This window comes from Brachyistius frenatus, unplaced genomic scaffold (genome assembly GCF_029030835.1).
Source record: "Brachyistius frenatus isolate BFR_SWC_R1_liver_20210118 unplaced genomic scaffold, ASM2903083v1 Contig_81, whole genome shotgun sequence".
Taxonomy (NCBI): Eukaryota; Metazoa; Chordata; class Actinopteri; family Embiotocidae; genus Brachyistius; species Brachyistius frenatus.
In genome coordinates, this window is record NW_027210680.1 from 1707501 (window position 1) to 1726562 (window position 19062).

A 19062-nucleotide genomic window follows, 5' to 3' on the forward strand; every position below is an offset into this window, starting at 1 on the left:
TTTTGTAGTCCCCCCTCCCCCACCCCCACACCTCCCCTCCCGGTTTACGCTTGCGTTACTGCTTCACTGGTCTCTGAATACATTTTTTTTTTTTTTTTTTTTCGGTCCGGTGATGTTTATGGCCTCTTATGCAATACACCAAATCCACTGAAGGTTAGAAGAATCGGGGTGTATGTGGTTTGGTGTGTATCCAGGCATTGCTACCAATGTGAAGCAGAGGCAATATTGATGTTTGTATTCTAATATCCTGCCAGTTGTTAGATAACTTTCCAGCTGGGCAACCTTTTGTCTTTGTGTTCTCACAGTACAGTCTCTTGGCAAAGGCCGCTGTATGAGAAGCAGTACTCCCCAGTAAACTCCTCTTCTTCTTTTTCTTTTTTTCTTTTTTGTTCAGTACTATTGAGCAAAGCAGGGTAATGCCCATCGGAGCTGGCTCGGTAGCAAACAAGGGAAAGACCTCAATATCCCAGACATGTCCACTTTTCTAAAGCTAAAGCTGTCAGGTTAAATAAAGGGGAAGTCGTTCTTCGGTTTGCCTTCCTACTTCCAGCTTTCGAACATGTACTACTCCCACTTTCTCACATTCATATTTTATTACTCCACATCAAATATAAATGTGGTTTCAAGACATCACCATGTCCACAACTTACCCGCTACCATTTTAGTGTCAAATCAATGTCAGTCATTTAGCACGAGCCCCCCCCCCCCCAAATTCCCTCCTCAGCTTCGTGTAGAATTATAATTTTTGTTATGGAGAAGGAAAATGCAACTTTTAGGGAATGTGCTGAAAAACACATCTCTTCATACAAGGGATCAAAGTTGTATCACGGATCAAATACATATATTAAGTTTCAGAAAGTTGCGTGTACCCATATATACCCTCTGGCGACTTTCCACCATTCTCCGCATTGCAAAGAAAGAGCTTCTAACATTTTATTTTCTCTTTGGATTCAATCACATTACATCAAATAAAACGTCAGTGACAGTTGACTGGCTGCTCGTATAATGCCAGCTCCTTGTGAATGGCAGTTGCCATTTACTTCACTGTCACACCACTGTACCACTCTTATTATCTGTTCATAAATAAAATATGTCCTCACCCGATGCTGTTGGCTTTAATTAAACACTGTTATTAGGTGCAGCCCACAAACTTAGTGAACTGTTTTACGTCCTTGGGCTGACAATTTCTGTAATATTCCCACTCGGTGCCTAAGAAGGAATCGTTTATTTTTTTAACTTTTTATTGGTTTCCTCATAAAATATTCAATTAAAAGTGCTTGAATGCTTGTAGACACACCACTTAAGATTTTTCCAGTCCCTTGTTATTCTTGCCTGTACATCCCTCTCGATGAAGCATGTTGATGTCTCCTATATATTTTTTATTTTTGCTTTATCCAGTATGCAATTAGACGCGCTTATATGGGCCGAGGCAGACCGCTGCCAACTGTTTACCGGCTTCCCAGTGCCAATACGTCAGCGCCGGTCTTTTAAAATTCCCTCCCCCTGCTGTCTTTGTGAACCACTTTATTAGTTTCTTTTGTACTTTATGGTTTTATTTTATCAAAAATACAATTAGGAGGGGTTCATTACATGCTCGCAGACCCAGCACTGGCAAGTATGCAAGAACTCTGAGCCAGAGTAGTGGTGCCAGCCATTTGTCTGTGATCTCTCGGTGGACTCATGAAAGACTTTAGTTCTGCTTCCTCACTTTAGATGATTTCCCCTAAAAGGATAAGTCGTTTATCTCCCAGGTGCCAATGTAGTGCATCTAATGCTTTTTGTTTCCTCTACCATCTTCATATGGTTCTCAGGAGGAGTTAATTTGTCCTTTTTTTTTTTCATCCTTTGTTTCCTCCTCCCACTCTTTTTATGTTTGATACGTTGCCAGCACATATTTGGCCGACGTGTCGACATTGCGATTCATATGAAAAACAGAGAGATTGCGCAGCAGCAGTCTCCTTTTCACAAGCATGTGTGTAGTCTGGAGTCCCTCCGCATCACGGAAACTGGATCTCACATTGTCACTCCCTGATTGTTTTTGTACAGCATCAGACCTCATTTTGCTATTCGACTGAAGCGGTGGTACTCTGGATTCCATAACAAGGTAAATGTTTCCAAAAGCAAAATACCGTGCCGAAGAAATCCCGATCACTCACTCTGTGAAACTAAACGGCTCTCAAAGTAAAGCGTAGCATCGTCCAGGTATGAGGGAATGGAGGTGGGTACTGTGGCATGTGTAGGGATCCTAAGTAAAATTTTCTGCAAAGTACCTGGAAACACTTAATGCATTTTACCAATCAAATCTAATGGGGGGGGGGACCTCTGAACTGAAACGCTAACAAAATGATTCAAGTGAAACAACCAGACTGAAGCTGCGTCCTCCACCGTTTGCGCTCACACGGTGTCTCTCCTGTGTTCGTCTGCCTCCCTCCTCATTTCCTTCACCCAGCAAGTGCCTCAGTTTTGACGCGCTGTTGCACTTTTTACCATTCACAATCTCACCCTCGTTCATTTTCCTCATCCTTTTTGCTGCTTCTCACGAATGCCTCCCACCGACCAGGCTCCTTTTTTTTTTTTTTTTTTTCCCACCAGGTGATCGAGACGGTCTCTGTCGAAGACCGAGTGCTCTGCTGCGTAGAGCCAGCCGTATCCGGAGAAAGATCCTTCTTCTCTTGTAGATAGTTGTACATTTAAAATCTTTTCTGGTTGATCTCAGATCAGCTACATTTACTTGCATACATACATTACATACATTACATATGGCTGCCAAAAAACAACTTTGCCCAAGTTGGGAATGGGGGTTAAGAAAAGCAGGACTTTTTGGCCCTTCTCCTGTTGTTCTCCACTTCGTTTTTTTTTTTTTTTTTTTTTTTTTTTTGGTGAACTGCTAAATAATACCATTGAGGACCATGGGCGTTAAGCTATTTCCATCCATAATTTATGCAGCTTAACAGATTTACATTTCCTGTGTGTCTCTGTATCGCCGAATGCCAACTGTTTACTCTCCGTGGTGTTCCCCTTGTTTTAGCTCTGTATTTCCTGTGTCATGCACTGAGGGCGGTTTGCCAAGGGGACATCCAGCTTTTGCCAGCTTGGTGGCCAGTCGCTTATTGGTCAGCCACCACAGGGTTGTCCCCATATTTGTGGGACACACACACACACACACACACACACACACACACACACACACACACACACACACACACACACACACACACACACACACACACACACACACACACACACAAACAGATTTGTGTCAAAATCCATAGGAGGTGCAAGCCAAACTGATACAAATGCACTCAGTGGAGCCGGATGCAGCTCGTAAGGAACAGATTTTCTTCCTGCAGGAATGAATTAGAACTGTGGGTGTGGGTGTGTCTGTGTGTGGGGGAAGCACTGTGGTTTTGTCATACTGCAGTGCGGTTGTCGTGCTGTCACGATGCGTGTCTGTATTGGGCAATAATTTATCCCCTATGCACACTGTACTGTAATTGTCTTTCCAATAAGTATACTATCCACTCTAGCCTCTCTGTGTGTGTGTGTGTGTGTGTGTGTGTGTGTGTGTGTGTGTGTGTGTGTGTGTGTGTGTGCGCGCCATGTAAACCCCCTTCACAGAAATGTTAAATAAGAGAAAAATCCAATTTGAGTATCGACTTCAATGCCCCACTCTTCAGTTGCGGGAGGGAGAAACAAACAAATAAGAATAAAAGCAAAACAAGAGCCAATGTTTCCTAATGCCTGCCCTGAGTAGCCAACACACCCACACACACGCACATACACACTCATTCACACGCTCATTCCCTCCTGTCTGTCCGCCTGCCGGCAGAAGTGTTTGTCTGCGAAGGAAATGGAATTTGATGATGAAAGTACCCTTGAAGCACACGCACACACACACAAACACACGCACACAGCTCCTAAATTTCACTGACATGGCAATATGACAGAAAATGTGTTTTTTCCTCTGCGTGGCGGCAGGCATCAGTGACTGTGCTCTCGGGGAGATGAGTGATGGAAGGATAGAAATGCTGGTGGAGGAGAGAGATATTGAAAGGGAGACAAAGGGCAGCAAAGACAGAGGTGGAAAGTAGAATAAATAGAGTGGTCTGACAGCACAAAAGAGCAACAACAAAAAAAAAACAACACAAAAAAACTAGGATGTGAATTTGAGGAGGTCAAGAGGATCTGGGGAACTGTTTAAAAGAAGGAGGAAGGCATTTTGAGAAGAGAAGGATACAAAGATGAAGAACGTGAGATGATGGAGGTGTTTAAAAGGAAAAGCTAAAGAGAAGGGGAAGCTTTACGATGGCTTTACTGGAGTGTCAAAAATATGAAAAGAAATGGTGCCTCGATGCAATATTTGCCATCACATAATGTCGTCGGAGTACATAGACGTGTAACACAATGAAAGAACGTGGTGTACAAAAGGCTTTCTGTCACCGAGAGAATGGCGCATTGATTATGTTTGACAACCAGAAGGCCACTGACTAAATTTTGGCTTTAGCGTGCCTGAAAAGACATCAAAGGATTGGTTTAGATTTTGGATTTCTGTCGAAATACAATATTCATGTGCTAAATAGTGTGATGTGGATCTTTCCATAGTATTTACTGGCTGCAGAGATGCACTCCGCAGGACAAATGGAGACTGAAATGGTTTCCAACAGACTGAGAATCTCCCGAAGTTAGACAGTCTGTTGTTGCTGAGCTGCGGCACACTAACATGCCATGGCAGATGAAACACTGGCATTAAATCTACTTGGACTGCCAGGTCAAAGACACCCACTTGATTTGGCTAACAAAGACTGTTGAATCTTGTATATCACACGGCTACAGCAAGAGGAGGGCGATTTTTGTTCACGCTGGACCGAAGAAGAGCTTCGTTATTGCTTTTATTATCTGCTACCATTTGAATAATTGATTAATTATAAGACACATTTTTCAAGCATAAATGCCGTGCATTTGATTGGTCTGGGTCCTCGACTTGAATCTTTGTGGTCTTCGTATTTGAAACTGTCGGACGGGCAGAAAACAAGACGCCTCCGAGTAAAGTCTCATGAATCATGACGCTAATCAGCAGTTTAAGCAACACTAACGAACTGTTAACTGCGGCCTTAATTCAAGTGACCTTTGACCCCATCACCATGTAATGGTGCATGTGTACTTTAAAAAAAAAAAAAAAAAAAAATAGATGTGTAACGTCTCATCCTTTCCTCAGAAGTAAACTTTAAAAAAACAAACAAAAAAAAGACCATTTGTTGAACGCCGGTCGCTGTGGCCACACGTGACTCTTGCGCGATAGTAACCGAAGCTACAGCATGAAGTCGTTGCACAAATAGAGAAGCCAGTCAGTCTCTCTTCTCTCCGAAGGTAAACGGTCTAACTTTTGAAGAATAAAACAACGTCTACTCAGAGTTGTAATGTCTTATTTCATTGTTTCTTTGCTGGGCCTACATTGTTCTTCCACACTCTTGTAAATATACAGTACATTAACAGGATTTAAATTTTTTTTTTTTTTTTTTTATAAATAAAGTCCTTACGCCATGTTTTTGTTCACTCGCCTCCCCACGGATTGAGACTCCAGATAAAACACAAGAATAAGGTTGTGGTAATCCAGAAATAGCACGCCTCTGGGGCTCCAATGAGACAGCCCCTCTTAGTGCTGAGTGCACAAAGTGGTAACAAGATGGCGCACAGCAGACTGCTTTCCTTCAGCAGGGCGATTACACCACTTGCATGTCCAGATAAAGCTGCAAGTGGGCAAGGTCGCGGCCAGGAGACGGCCGAAACCTTTTGGGCCGCCGTGATTATCTAGGGCTCAAGTCGTGTGTAGCTCGATTGGACTTCACCGACTCGTTTTAAATGCTGTTCAAAATGTACAGCTCTTCCTTTTAAATAGCTCGTAAAATGCATTTTGCTATTTTGATCAATAATGACCCATCGGCTTTTTATTGTTCGTCTGATAAGGTCGAGGCTTTAAAAAAAAAAAAGAAAAAAAGAGGAGACTATTATGAGATGTAATAAGATTTTAAGTGTTACCGTTGGGAGAGAAAAGGGAAGCTGAGCTCTTCGGGCAAAAAAAGGGGTCAGAGAGAGTTACGGAGAAGTGAGGAAAGAAGAGACGCTAACCCGCAGAAAAAGATGGATGATGAAAGAGAGTATACGCACACAAGCATGCAGGGGACAGAAGATGTTATTTTGTACTCGATCATCACGCTGTACTGGCCACCGGCTTCGCAGAACTCTCCACAGATGCATGTGTTTATCTTCTCTGTCCCTTTAGCCGTCCCTCCACCTCTTGGAAACCATATGCGTCTCTGGTATCTGTGCGTCTGTCTCTCCTCCATCTTTACTCTCCGTTCCTCCTTCCTTCCCGAGGCCTCCGTGCCCTCATCTCTTTCAGCAGTCGATAACAATAAGCAACGCATAAACATCCTGAATTAATGTTCAAAATGTCCAAACATAATATTCAGCCTGAAAGACCCTGCAAGTCCCCGAGTCTGTCTGTCTTCGTCTCCGAATTTGTGATTGATATACAGTAGGTTTACTATAACGAGGGAAATCAATTGGACAATGGAATTCACCTGGATTGACCTCCATTCAATGAGATGAATTCTGCATATCACCTCCTCTAATCAAAGTGAGTGTGTGATGTTGCCGTTGGCCTTTTCATCAATAGCAGCAGCAGCAGGCATGTTCCTGTTGGCTCTCCCAATTATGAGTGTCGGCTTCAATTAGCCGGGACAACACACTTATTGATCAGAGTCCGCTGGCCGTTTACATTCCTCCTCCTCCTCCTTCTCCTTCTTCCTCCTCTTTCTCCTCCTCCTTCTTCCTCCTCTTTCTCCTCCTCCTTCTTCCTCCCTCCTTCTTCCTTCTCCTCTTCCTTCTCCTTCTCCTCTTCCTTCTTCTTCCTCCTCTTCCTTCTTCTTCCTCCTCCTCCTCCTCTTCCTTCTTCTTCTTCTTCTTCTTCTTCTTCTTCTTCTTCTTCTTCTCCTCCTCCTCCTTCTTCTTTTCCTCCTTCTTCTTCTTCTCCTCCTTCTTCCTCCTCCTTCCTCTGCCGTCCTCGTGCTCATTCAACAAGCCTGGCAGCAGCCTGAATCAGCTTCTTCTACATAACCCAAGACAAATTTAGTTACATGAATGCCACACTATCTGTCAGAAACTTTGAATCATTTAAATTTGATTTAGTTATTATTTAATTTAGGTGAGGATAAGCAGTGGTAAGGTTTAGATTCGCGTATACCTGCTTGGATCTGATTTTTATTTTCCCACACTTGGTGGATCCTAACTTAAATCAAAATCAACTATAAATATATATGGATTAAATGAATACATGAAACGGTGTATAAATATTCAGGCCTCACAGAGTGCAAATGTTTCAGATGTTGGTGATGCTCTGATGTTGCTCGTTCCACCGTGAGGATATCGGGTTTTGAGCCAGATGTCTCTACAGTTCCTGGTTGGATTGCCTCAGGATGATTTGTAGTAAATTTAGTTTGGTATTTTTGCTTTTCATCTGTTGCCATCATCAGGTGAAAATTTGAGTAATTCCTTTACTTTTTGGCCAAATACTAACAAACCTATCGGCTTCAGCGATAATTTGTGTTGAATGCTAATTAGCAATGTCAACATGATAGTTAAGATGGCACCTGGATACGATACCGTTTTATTTGGTTTGTTAGCACACTGAAGTTAGCGTTCAAGGTTAAAGCGCTGCTGTTCATGGTGGGTTTATTTATTTTATTGGTGGGTCAACTGTTATTTATTTATGGTTTCATACCAGCTTGTTTTTGTACTTTCGATTTTGTACTCAAGACAAAAATAGGATACGAAAAGAACGAGCTGGACTTTAATTTTAATAATTAATCTGTCTGTTTTTTGTGACCAGGAAGCTACTGATTATTTGTTTGTTGCACTTATTGACTATTAACCAAGTCTTTTGCTTTGTGCCACTGGATTACTGAAAACTATCACACGTATCAATACTTTAATGCTGAGATATCAGAAAAAACTGGATGATTCTCAGGCAAGTTCTCAAGCTTTTCACTTCCTGTTCCACTGAGCCTTAATTTTTTGCCAATATGTTTACATTTTGGAAAATGAACATACAACATTAGCTGTTCACGGCGAGCAGTTGTTCGATCCCGATGCGCACCTCCATTCCTAAACCTGTTTGAGGCTTTTCTTTGAGATAATGTATTGTTGGTTATTCTTTGAGACAATGTATTGTCAATTTAAAAGACAAGAATGGAAGTTTCATTTGGTGAAGAAGGCTGTGTGATATATATATTTTTTTTAAAAGCTCCAGTGACGGCAAAGTAAGTACGCTGCATGTAGAATATTGACCAAAGAGCACAAGTGTGATCGTCTTGTCGCCATCTTTAGCACCACCTGTTTGTTGCAAACTTCCCGCTGTCGGTGACACACGAAGCTCACAAACACACACACACTAACACACACATGCTACATACTTTTGTCCCCCCTTCCTCCACCCTTTGCTTTCTCTCCCAGAGGTCAGTAACATCCTGCAATCCTCTCCAGATCAATAGGTCACATCATTATGCTGCCGGTGGAGTTTCGACCACGACCCAGCACAACCTCCCCGGTCTACCCCTGCACACCAATGACCACAAACAAGCACGCACACGCAATACCCAATTTAAAGGCCATTTTTCATCCGGTAGGGATATTTTCTTTCCCATTTTAATGCTCATGTCTTCGTAGGAGTTTTGTAATGGGTCTCTTGCACGCATTCAAACGCACAGGAGCACGGATCGAAATTAAGGGTACAAAAGTCTCTTGTTAAGAGACGTAAATCTGACAACAGGAATGTTTCATTTTGGATTTAGTCATGGGGTTCCAGTTACTTCACTGATACTACCTGCTGTTTGAAATTTTCACTGCGACAATCAGCGCCAGATAAAAGCCGCCACCGCAGTGTTTGTACGCCGAGTTTTGATAATGAGTGTCAGAACTCTACAGTCATTTGCATTAATGCACTCAGTTTGTCGCATTGGCGCACTGTACATGGTCACACGTGAGGAAAAGGCTCGCACCGCAGAGGCTTGAAATATCTTTTCTTTAATCATCGCTGACATAAAAGTACATCTTGATAAGCTGTTTACTTACACTGAATGCATTGTCACTATACGAGATAAGGGATTTATAGACCCTGACCAACAGTAATGTAGAGAAAACACTTCAAATGTTTTTTGTTTTTTTAGTTTGCGACTGTAAATGAACAAAAATGTACTTGGAAACTTTTAAGTGTCTCGCTTGGCTCTTAGTTTGTTAATTCAAGTTGAAACGAGTGGGAAACAAATATTAGATGAAGAGGACTCTCGCGCAACAGTGACGATATTGAGGTTAAGAGGTCGAAACATTTCTGCATTGAATCTTGGCACGCAGTTTCTTCGCCGACGGAGAAAGAGGTAGAGGAAGTCTATTTGATGCGTCGGTGTCTGGTAGCATTTTTCACGAGAAGGAGTTGGGGAGAAAAACAAGGCTGAGACAGAAAATGGTCGTGGACGGGGAGCAGCAGCAGCGTGCCAGACGGAGAGGTCCTGCGTGACGTGCCAGTCGGTGTGGATTGGGAGCCATCCGAGGATGTTTTGCTTCTTAAAAGGTGTTCCAGTCGCCTCCCTGGAGCGCAGCGAGGTTAGAGGGGTTTCTGCCGGGGAAATCAGCAGCCAGGCTGAACTAATGGCCCCTGACAGGGAGGGAAGAGGCTGAGAGGAGTCGAGAGAGGTTGAGAACGGGGCTACTAGGGGGGTGATGAGTCGCAAAAATAAAAACAAAAAGGGGGGGGTGGAAAGATTGTGAGTGCAAAGTGGGCTTGAGATAGTTTGAATGGAGGAAAAAGGGGGGGGGGATGCACAGATGCAACCAAGATCTGGTAGAAAGAAGAGTTAGAGTTAAAGGATTTTTTTTTTTTTTTTTGGAGAGTGGGAGGATAGTGGTTAGTTTGTCTGTTTGTTAGCAGAGATGGGGGTAAGAGGATTTGTGTGGGAGAGACACTGAGGGAAAGTTTCAGTCATTGGAATTCGAAGACGGATTTTGCATCTCACAGTGTCAAGCCTCAGCATGCCTGAAGAAACAGGACAGAAATCCATCCACCCCACTTGTGCTCCTCACTTTTCTTTGACGACATCTTTAGATGTCTGCCTGTGAGTCTTACACCGCTTCTCTGTTTTTTTTTTTTTTTTTATCTTTCCTTCGCAGTCTTGTTGTCTTCTTTGTCTTTTATTTGCTTTCAGCTGCAACACCAAAATAAACACATTATCTGGGGGCTGGGTTATATTGCTGAGTGAATCGGGTTTTTTTTAATTAATTTTTTAAAATTTTCTGCTACATGTGAATTTCTATTTCTCTGTCTTCATAAGCCTCTCTCTCTCTCTCTCTCTCTCTCTCTCTCTCATATTCTCATTGCACTTTTTCTGCTCCATGCAGATTTCTTTTTCACCGTTTGACAGTCAGCTCTGATGACACGGCAACCTCCGACCTGCCTGGAGACCCACGGTGGGCATTGCGCTGCATGTTTGTGTGTGCCGGTAGCGGTAGGGCATGCCTATGCTTTGAAACGTGGGGTACTTTGTGTGCGCGTGACTGTCAAAGACTCTGCTTCTTGTCACGTCAATCACCGTGTCGGTGGGTCAGCTGAACGTGCTCTCCCTCTCTGTATCCTCTCGAACCAGCACGCCGGTGGAAATAACCGGTGTGTTTGCCGTGCTCTGACGAAACGTACCGCCTTCTTCGCCTGCTTCTCGAGCTGCCCGGTGATCAGCTGACACCGTTGGCATTTATTTTAGAAGTCGGTATTGATGATTGACTTTTCTGTCTGCCAGGCGAGCAGGCATCTGAAATCATAAATGCTGTGAGGCTTGGAAGATTTGTCTGTTTAATTTTACCAGGCAAGGCTCTAATATCTCTGACCAAATGAAACGCTGTCGACTGCTCGGTGGATTTGATATGGATGGTAATACATCGAGTTAAGTTTACTTGGTAACGTCCAACTTCAAGATTTGAATCTTGCCGTTTCATAATGTCCAAGCTCATCAGGACTTTAAAGAACAAATGAAGTAAACATCGAGTTACTTGAACTATAAATGAGATACTGCCGCAGCGTTCGTGAACACTTTTTTTTTTTTCCTGAAAGACGGGACGGTGCGTTTGTTTTGCAATTTAAGCAGCTCTTACCTGCATTTTCACCGGTCACGGTTCCTTCACGTTGCGCGTGCGTCGTTTTTGTTCCATGTTCATAACCCGCCAGCAGCATCTCGGAAGTGAAGCGTTTTCTCTGCCTGTTTTTTTTTTTTTTTTTTTTTTCTCCTTCCTTCCTTTTTCCTGATTTGATCATTATCCCTTGTTGTTTTTTTTTGTGCTTCTGGCTGGTAAACGTTGTTAAATGGTTTCTTTTTTTGTTTTGTTTTGTTTTTGTCAGTTTTGTGTTAATTGTTGTTATTTCTCGCTTTGCGCTGTAGCGAAGACACAAAGTGCTTTAGTCGTCGGGAATACATGACCACGCTGTTGCGTTTTTAGGATGTTTTTAACTTCTGCAAACGTTTGTGTGGCGAGTAGGCGTGCGCCCCAGCTGGTACTCCTGTCCCTCAGCCATCCTGAAGTGTTCATACACTTTCTCGGGTATCTCATCCTTCATCATCTGCTCGTTCATACAGATCAGATAGAGCTGTAGAGCGCTGAAGGAAGGATTGCCCGTTAGAAGGCTTCGGGCAAAGATCCGTGTCACTCTGTCCCATGTCGCTGTGTCTCTCATTCTCCCGTCTTTTCCCTTCAACTTGCTTTTTTGTCTGCGTCTCTGTCCTCTTTGTTGTTGTTCAAAGTGATGAAGAGAGATTCTAAAAAAAAACAAAAACAAAGTGGCAGCCATCATTTAGAAATGGTCGGGTGTTTTAACCAGCAGCCACGAACCACGAACTGGCAACAGGGCGTTTGGGGATGAGCTCGAACAAATCGTTTTATTTGTATTTTCTCATTTTGCTTTGTATTTTCTGTAAATGCAGGGAAGTGGGGGGGAGCACTAGCAAGTTATCAACATGGATATCTAGACTAAATCCCCTTTCAAGCAGCTAATATTGACATATTAGTGACTGAAATTGAGCCGTTCTGTTCGTGCAATTCTGACCTCCTCTAAACATCTGCTGTTTTTTTGGTTGTTTGTTGTAAGTTGGTGTTTGTCCTGCTGAAGTGTCCTTCAGCGAGACATTGTGTCCCTGCCAGATCCAGGGAAGGCTTACGGAGGGGGAAAGTAAAACGTTTAAAAAATGATACAGCCCACCTTGTTTCAGGCAAACATACATAGATACGTTGTACAGTAAAGCTAATTCTGCTGTTGCTGTAGCACTTACTAAGTGAGTCAGCTTAAAATATCAATGTTTCTACTGTGCCGTAAGTTGGCGAGTCAGATCTTGACACCTTTTAAAACCCAATTCCTTTAATATGCACTTTTCAGAATTTATATTTTATATATATTTTTTTTTCTCCACTGTAGGGATTAGTAAACAACTTTGGGCATCTATTCGTATTTGATCCTTCTTCCTCTTGTCTGGTTTTTGCATTCTCACCATCTGTCTCAGATGTACTTCATACAGCGTTCCCCCAAGCCCCCCATTCCTCCCTACTTTGTGAAGGACTTTTGCTTCAACAAAATAAGCTCTACACTGGGGAAAGGATAAAAACACGGCAGGCCCCCTTCCCCCCCTCCTTTTTTCTAAAAATATACCAGTCGCACCGATGAGATGCGTGTGATGCAGAGAACTTGAGTGAATGTGTGGACTTGCCTCTCCTATGCGTGTGCAGTATATGTGGTCAATGTGTGGCTAAGTAATGGATGCTTCTCCAGGTTTGTACATGTAGAATCAACAGAGGAAAATACAGTACCTGGTTGACATTCCTGCAGAAACGGCTGAATGAGTGGGAACTTTGACTCGGCCTTCACGTAACCTTGTACGTAGCTTTGTTGTCTCCCTTTGGCATTCGTACCATCTGCTGTACATGGCATGGCCTTGTGTTTCACCCTGTAGAAAGGACATGCAACTTTTCATATATGAGGCTGGATCCATTCTGGTTTTTTTTAAGAGATTTCCTTGGCTATCATCAGATACATTTTCTTTTTTTGCGAAAAGTTTTCCTTCGTCTTTTATGCATTTCAAGATCTGAATATTAATATTTAGAGAAACTGGATTTAGTATCCGGAATTACATGAGCAGACAAAATTGAGACAGTCTAAATCCACAGTGGCAAGCTCTCCAAGATGCTTGGAACAACCTACCTGCCAAGTGCATTGGCAACATGCGTACCCATGAGAATTAATGCTGTTTTAAAGGCAAAAAGTTGTCTCGCCAAATGTTAAATTGATGAAGTTCATCCCTTTTAGCTGCACTTTGTATGAAGAAGCTTGATTAATTGCCATTTGTGGCCTTATATTTGAAGCATCCTCATTTTACAACATGCCTTAAGCTTCTGCACAGAACTGAATATTCTATCAATCGTTAAACTTTTTTAATGGTCTTAAAGAAAGAAGATATTTCATCAATTGCATATTTTTACTTTGAGCAGAGACTGGGTAACAACGGTGTCCTTATTTTTGCTCCATCTATCAATACTCGTCTATAACTTTCTTTAGCAATCGTATTTGGTCACCATAATGAGGATTTAAAATTAAAAAAAAATTACGTTTACAATTATTTTTATATTTGATAGTTTAAAAAAAAAAAAAATTATTTGTAAGAAAATCATTAAGTTATCTTTCCTGGGTCCATGTTGGCAGCGTAATTGTCTTGCAGTACAACACCTACAGATATGTGGTTTTATAGAATAGAAGAAAAGCAGCAAATCCTAATAATTGAAGAGCTGAAACCAGTTTGGAATTTCTGCTTGAGAACCGTCTGCAACAGTTCACTGCTTTTCAAAAAGTTGCTGGTGAATTTTCGGTCAGTGTGAGCATTTGAGTTTTGGAAACTCGGAATCGATTTCAATGCCGTGCCCGGTAGTTGAAATAATAAATGCAGAAATATCAGTGGAAAAAAAAAGGTGAAAGCACTGGGGAGTATACTGTATATTCCATCTCTGGCCGGGCTTTGTTGCTGGAATCTAAAATGGCTAGGAGAAAAACTTCCAGCTTGTGGATGCCAGATGGGGACATAAGTTACTGTATAGCTGTGCAACTGCATAATGGTCTGCATTCTATTATAATAAATAGTTTCCTTGGTCTGTTGACTTGTTCATAAATATTGATGGTAAACAGCAGGAGGATATTTCTTGATTCCAGGCTGGTGAGACAAAAATATCTCCAAGATGAGGTTGGCAGGTGGGGATGCAAACCAGGTTTGCTGAGTAGGCACAATATTATAATTAGTATCTCCGGTTTGTCGGTATATTCTCATAAATATTCATGTGTGGAGCCCAGGTGTACTGGAGGAGACATCAGAAGGTTTCTTAGCGCCCGGTGGAGCCAAGCTGCCCGGCAACACGACACTGGGCGGGAAACCAGCCTGATGGATGGTAGCGGCAGGAAGGGTTTGCACCCGAGCACACGCACACTTTACAGGCTGAGTGAAACGTATGCATGACTGATGAACGCACACAATGCCCGAGAAAGTGTGATGGAACTGACTTTCTTAGTTTTTGACCTTCTCTCTCCTTGCTACATACCGAGAGCCGAAGAAGCGCTCAGCGGATGATGCACGCATGCTGAACTTGTGCGTGTGTGTGATTAAAGGTCGGTCACTCGGGTAACTCGGCACGGTTTATCGCCACTCTGCAGCTTGTCGCCGCAAACACACACCAAGGTACACCTTGGTGCCACGCGCACCATGCGTACACACACGCATGTATTGGCATGCATGTGTGTGGTGTGTAAATCATACATATACAAACAGCACAGCAGAAGGAAGCGTAACACCCCCCTCCCCCCACGTCTCACTCTTCAAGCCATCCTACACTACATCATCGTTAAGAGGGCACCTAAAATACATCGAGTCGCCACCTTACATCTTTAATAGAAAACTTAAAGCTTTTTATCTTTTATAGGGTGAAACCGTGTGATAAATAGTTGTCAGCGCTACATCTTTGGGGGTTATTGCTTTCAGAAAAGTGTTTTACTGTAATGAAATGTACTTCTTGAATACACGCAATGTGTTCTGTTGTTTGTTTTAAGCTGCTGAACAGTTTTTAAATGGTGGCTAAGCACATGGCATTAACTCGTTGCATAAAAACCTAAGTTTTAGTCTTAGTTTTCGAGTGCAGTGTAGCAATCTGATCATTTATGGCAATTGAGCAAAGTCTTGATCATCCTGAGGGGTCTCATTTTGCAATAATGCTGTACACTATCTCATTGATGACACAAATGGTAAATGGTCTGTACTTGTATAGCGCTTTATCACCTTTCGGTCTCAAAGCGCTTTAACATGTTTTTCCATTCACCCATTCACACACTAATGAGACAGATCACCGTGCAAGGCGCTGCCATCAGGAGAACATTCACACACCGATGGTACACCATCGGTAGCAACTTAGGGTTCAGTGTCTTGCTCAAGGACACTTCGGCATGTGGACAGGAGGAGCTGGGGATCGAACCACCAACCTTCCGATTAGTGTGCAACCCACTCTACCGTCTGAGCCACAGCCTCCCGACAACTGCCTGCCATTATTTATCAAGCATGAAATTAATCATTTTGAGTTTAATCAGTTTATACCGTTCCACAAAGATATATATATATTCAGTAATTCAGCGCCAAAGGTTAATTCAATGTATTTATGCTTTGGAACTTAACATTTAAAATGTGATAGACATAGAGGTGACATTGATAAACCACACAGCCCCAAAGAACATAAATACATACCATGGATGTATGAATAAAAGGAGAGCCTTTTTTTTTTTGCCTCACGTATAACACTAAATAAATCCTCTTAATTAGTTCACAATATTCCAAAGACTTCTTGGTGAAAGAAGTAGCTTTGGCATCTCCCACTGAGTAGCTTTCATTTCAGTAAAAAGATACATCAACTAAAGGGTTTGTTCACTGAATTATACACACAGATGAAGGCCATTAAAAGGAGCTAAAATATCAATGACTTCAAATAAATGTGTGTGCGTGTTATTTACTTTAATTTAGCAGAGGGACATTAATGTGATATAATGTGAATATTTTGTTTGCCAAAACTTTGAAATTCATAAAACAGGAATAATTGTGTATGATGGTAAATGACTTGCATCTAGACATCTGTGCTGGCAGCAACACAAACTGCCTGTTACTTGCTCCTCAGACTAGGCCATTCACTATACAGTCAACACACACACACACACACACACACACACACACACACACACACACACACACACACACACACACACACACACACACACACACACACACACACACACACACACACACACACACAGACAGATCCTTGAAAACACTTTACCGAAATAGATTCTGTTTGCCTTCAACTGAGCATTTGTGGTCTTTCACGGGGAGATGTTATCTTTAAGGAAATACAAACACGCGTGCACAGACACATTTGTCTCTGACATGTTGAAGTCGGTAGTCCGGCTGAAATCCTGCTCACCCAAGGGCATCTCCTTCCAGATGGCGTGTGCGCGTGCACGTAAAATAAAATAAAAAAAACAGCTGTACAGATGTGGCAGCACATGGAAACAGGAAGAACTGTCACACACACACACCAGCATCTGTCATTACGCACGGTAAACCGAGCAGCGATCTAAAGTCAAAATGTTGGGTGTTGTGGAAGGGTCATATGTACCTTCTGATCAATGCAGAGCTTTCCAAAGCTTTGAGCCCGGCTGTAGGACGCGTGTGATGAATTCATTCTGAGGTCATGCCCTCGTGTGTCCCCTCAACTTTACCTTTAGCGCATCGAGTAACGCGTGTCAACATCAGACACGCACGTTGATGACCTCATATCCCTCCTCGCGTCCCTTCCACAATAAGTGTGTTTCTTGGGATGAATTAAATATGCTCCGTTCACTATTAATTTCAAGGGAGATTTCGGTAGAACATTTGTAGTTTGTTTGCTGGCATGTCCCATCTGGGATGATCCGCTATGACACGTGGAAGTGTGTCTTTCTTCAGCTATCGGTGGTCGTGAATTATTTGTGCATTACTTAAATCTCTCCATGTACCTCAGTTCAGTGTATAACAGAGTAAGTAGAAGTACCGTCAGCTGACATCCATCTGGGTGACAGTTAATCTTCCGCTTTCCACATACGACTTCTTCAGTCAGAAGAAAAGACTGAAAGACGCCATGTTAGAAATACGACAAGAGGTTTCTAAGGTGTAAAGTTTTCAAGTCAAGAGAATTCAGGCTTTAGGGCAGAGGGTCACACCTGAGTAATCTATGGATGTCTGGCATCATGTCCTGGATCAATGAGGTCCATCGATTTAATCCTGGATGGCTGTGGGGATCATGCAATAATGACTGCTACAGTATACTTGCTACAGTGCTGATGGTAGTTTTAAAAGTTGTGTTATCGGCAACAGTGACATCACCCATTGGTTTGTGAACATCCGTTATGAAGCCTCGAGTTCGGAATATTGGCCGTTGCCGTCTTGCTATTTTGGATCCGGAAGTGACCGTATTTGGAAAAGCGTTGGATCTGACTCGATCTGATTGGGAACTCGAGTACACGATGCCCCGCCCACCGATAGCGGAAACCTAATCAAAATGACACGCCTCAAACCATACCACTTTTTAAGACTTGATATCTAATTAATGACGGGATTATTTACAGTTGGACCAACAGAAAACTAATAAAAAGGAGTAAAAAAAATCTATAGACTTTCTTATTTCATGAGAGGTTTTGGTGGGAGTCTTTTCGGTGGTGTTGCAGTTTAAGGCATTTCTGCGTTGGCCTCATTTTTCAGACCCAGAAGCTCAGTCCACTTTTATATACAGTCTATTGTTAAAAGGCTTTCACTCACAAAATATGACTCTAATCTGCACAGTGATTGATTAAATCACTAGTCATATGGACCGCAGATGCTTCACAATGATACCATCTCATTTTGGTTTTATTCAGGACCTCTGCAAATGCCAAATAGATATAAAAAGTATTATCAGTGCAGCTCAGATCAGTCTGCATGGTGACAGGGGTGTTTTAAAGTAAATCTGCAAAACTCAATGCTTCCAGATTAGCGTAATCCAACAGGGCTTCGTCACTCTCTGATGGACGGGACGGCCACGAAGGTTCTAAACGGCGTACAGCAGCTGTAATCCAAAAGGAGCTGATGCTTTAAATCTCTGCTTCATTAACTGCATAAAATGGGAAAATCAAATTTTTCTCAGATGCTGGGTTTCCATCTGACGGCATAATGCAGGTGACAAACCATATAACAGTCCCACTTAGTGCAGAATTGCAGTTGTCAACTCTTGCGCAAACGCACTAAATTGTTGGCGTCGCACATAAATTCATATATGAATGCACTCTCTCCGTGACACATACTCATGAATGCACACATGTAATCATCAATCCGCTAGTTTACACACTTTCGCAAATGTTAAGTATAAGAAATGTACCTTTTAAAACACACACACACACACACACACACACACACACACACACACACACACACACACACACACACACACACACACACACACACACACCAGTCACTTACGTTGAAGTGGCGCCCTGCCACTTGCTCCACAATGGTATTACAGTGGCTCTCAGCCTGTTATGATCTCATTCCAAAAGCATTCAGCAGTGCCACAAAGCAATTCCAAACACATTTCCAAAACACATTTTGCAGCGCCACAAAGTGTTACATCCATCACTGGGGGAATAAGGCGTAATGACCGACAGACACTGTAATAGTTGATTTCCCCCCGCCAAGGAAACGTGTGAGTGCAACGGAACGTGTGCGCATTATAGAGTTTGGCGACGTTTCTCTGCGCGACGGTGTGTGTGTGTGTGTGTGTGTGTGTGTGTGTGTGTGTGTGTGTGTGTGTGTGTGTGTGTGCCCTTATGTTGACTCTCATGCACATCAGAGATCTGAGTCGATCTATTGGGCACAAGTCAGGGGG

The 19062-nt window shown here is 42.6% G+C and overlaps 1 protein-coding gene and 1 long non-coding RNA gene across 3 annotated transcripts in view; one reads left to right on the forward strand and one right to left on the reverse strand.

The window, feature by feature from the left end:
* LOC138627121 (uncharacterized) overlaps window positions 1–5516 on the reverse strand; it is a 137456-nt gene extending 131940 nt beyond the window's left edge. Inside the window, exon 1 of the long non-coding RNA XR_011311361.1 lies at window positions 5492–5516. This is a non-coding gene — a long non-coding RNA (uncharacterized lncRNA). The remainder of the gene's footprint in view (window positions 1–5491) is intronic.
* Window positions 1–19062, forward strand: part of grm8a (glutamate receptor, metabotropic 8a) — a 213646-nt gene that overhangs the window by 48351 nt on the left and 146233 nt on the right. The gene's annotated exons all lie outside the window — the stretch shown is intronic.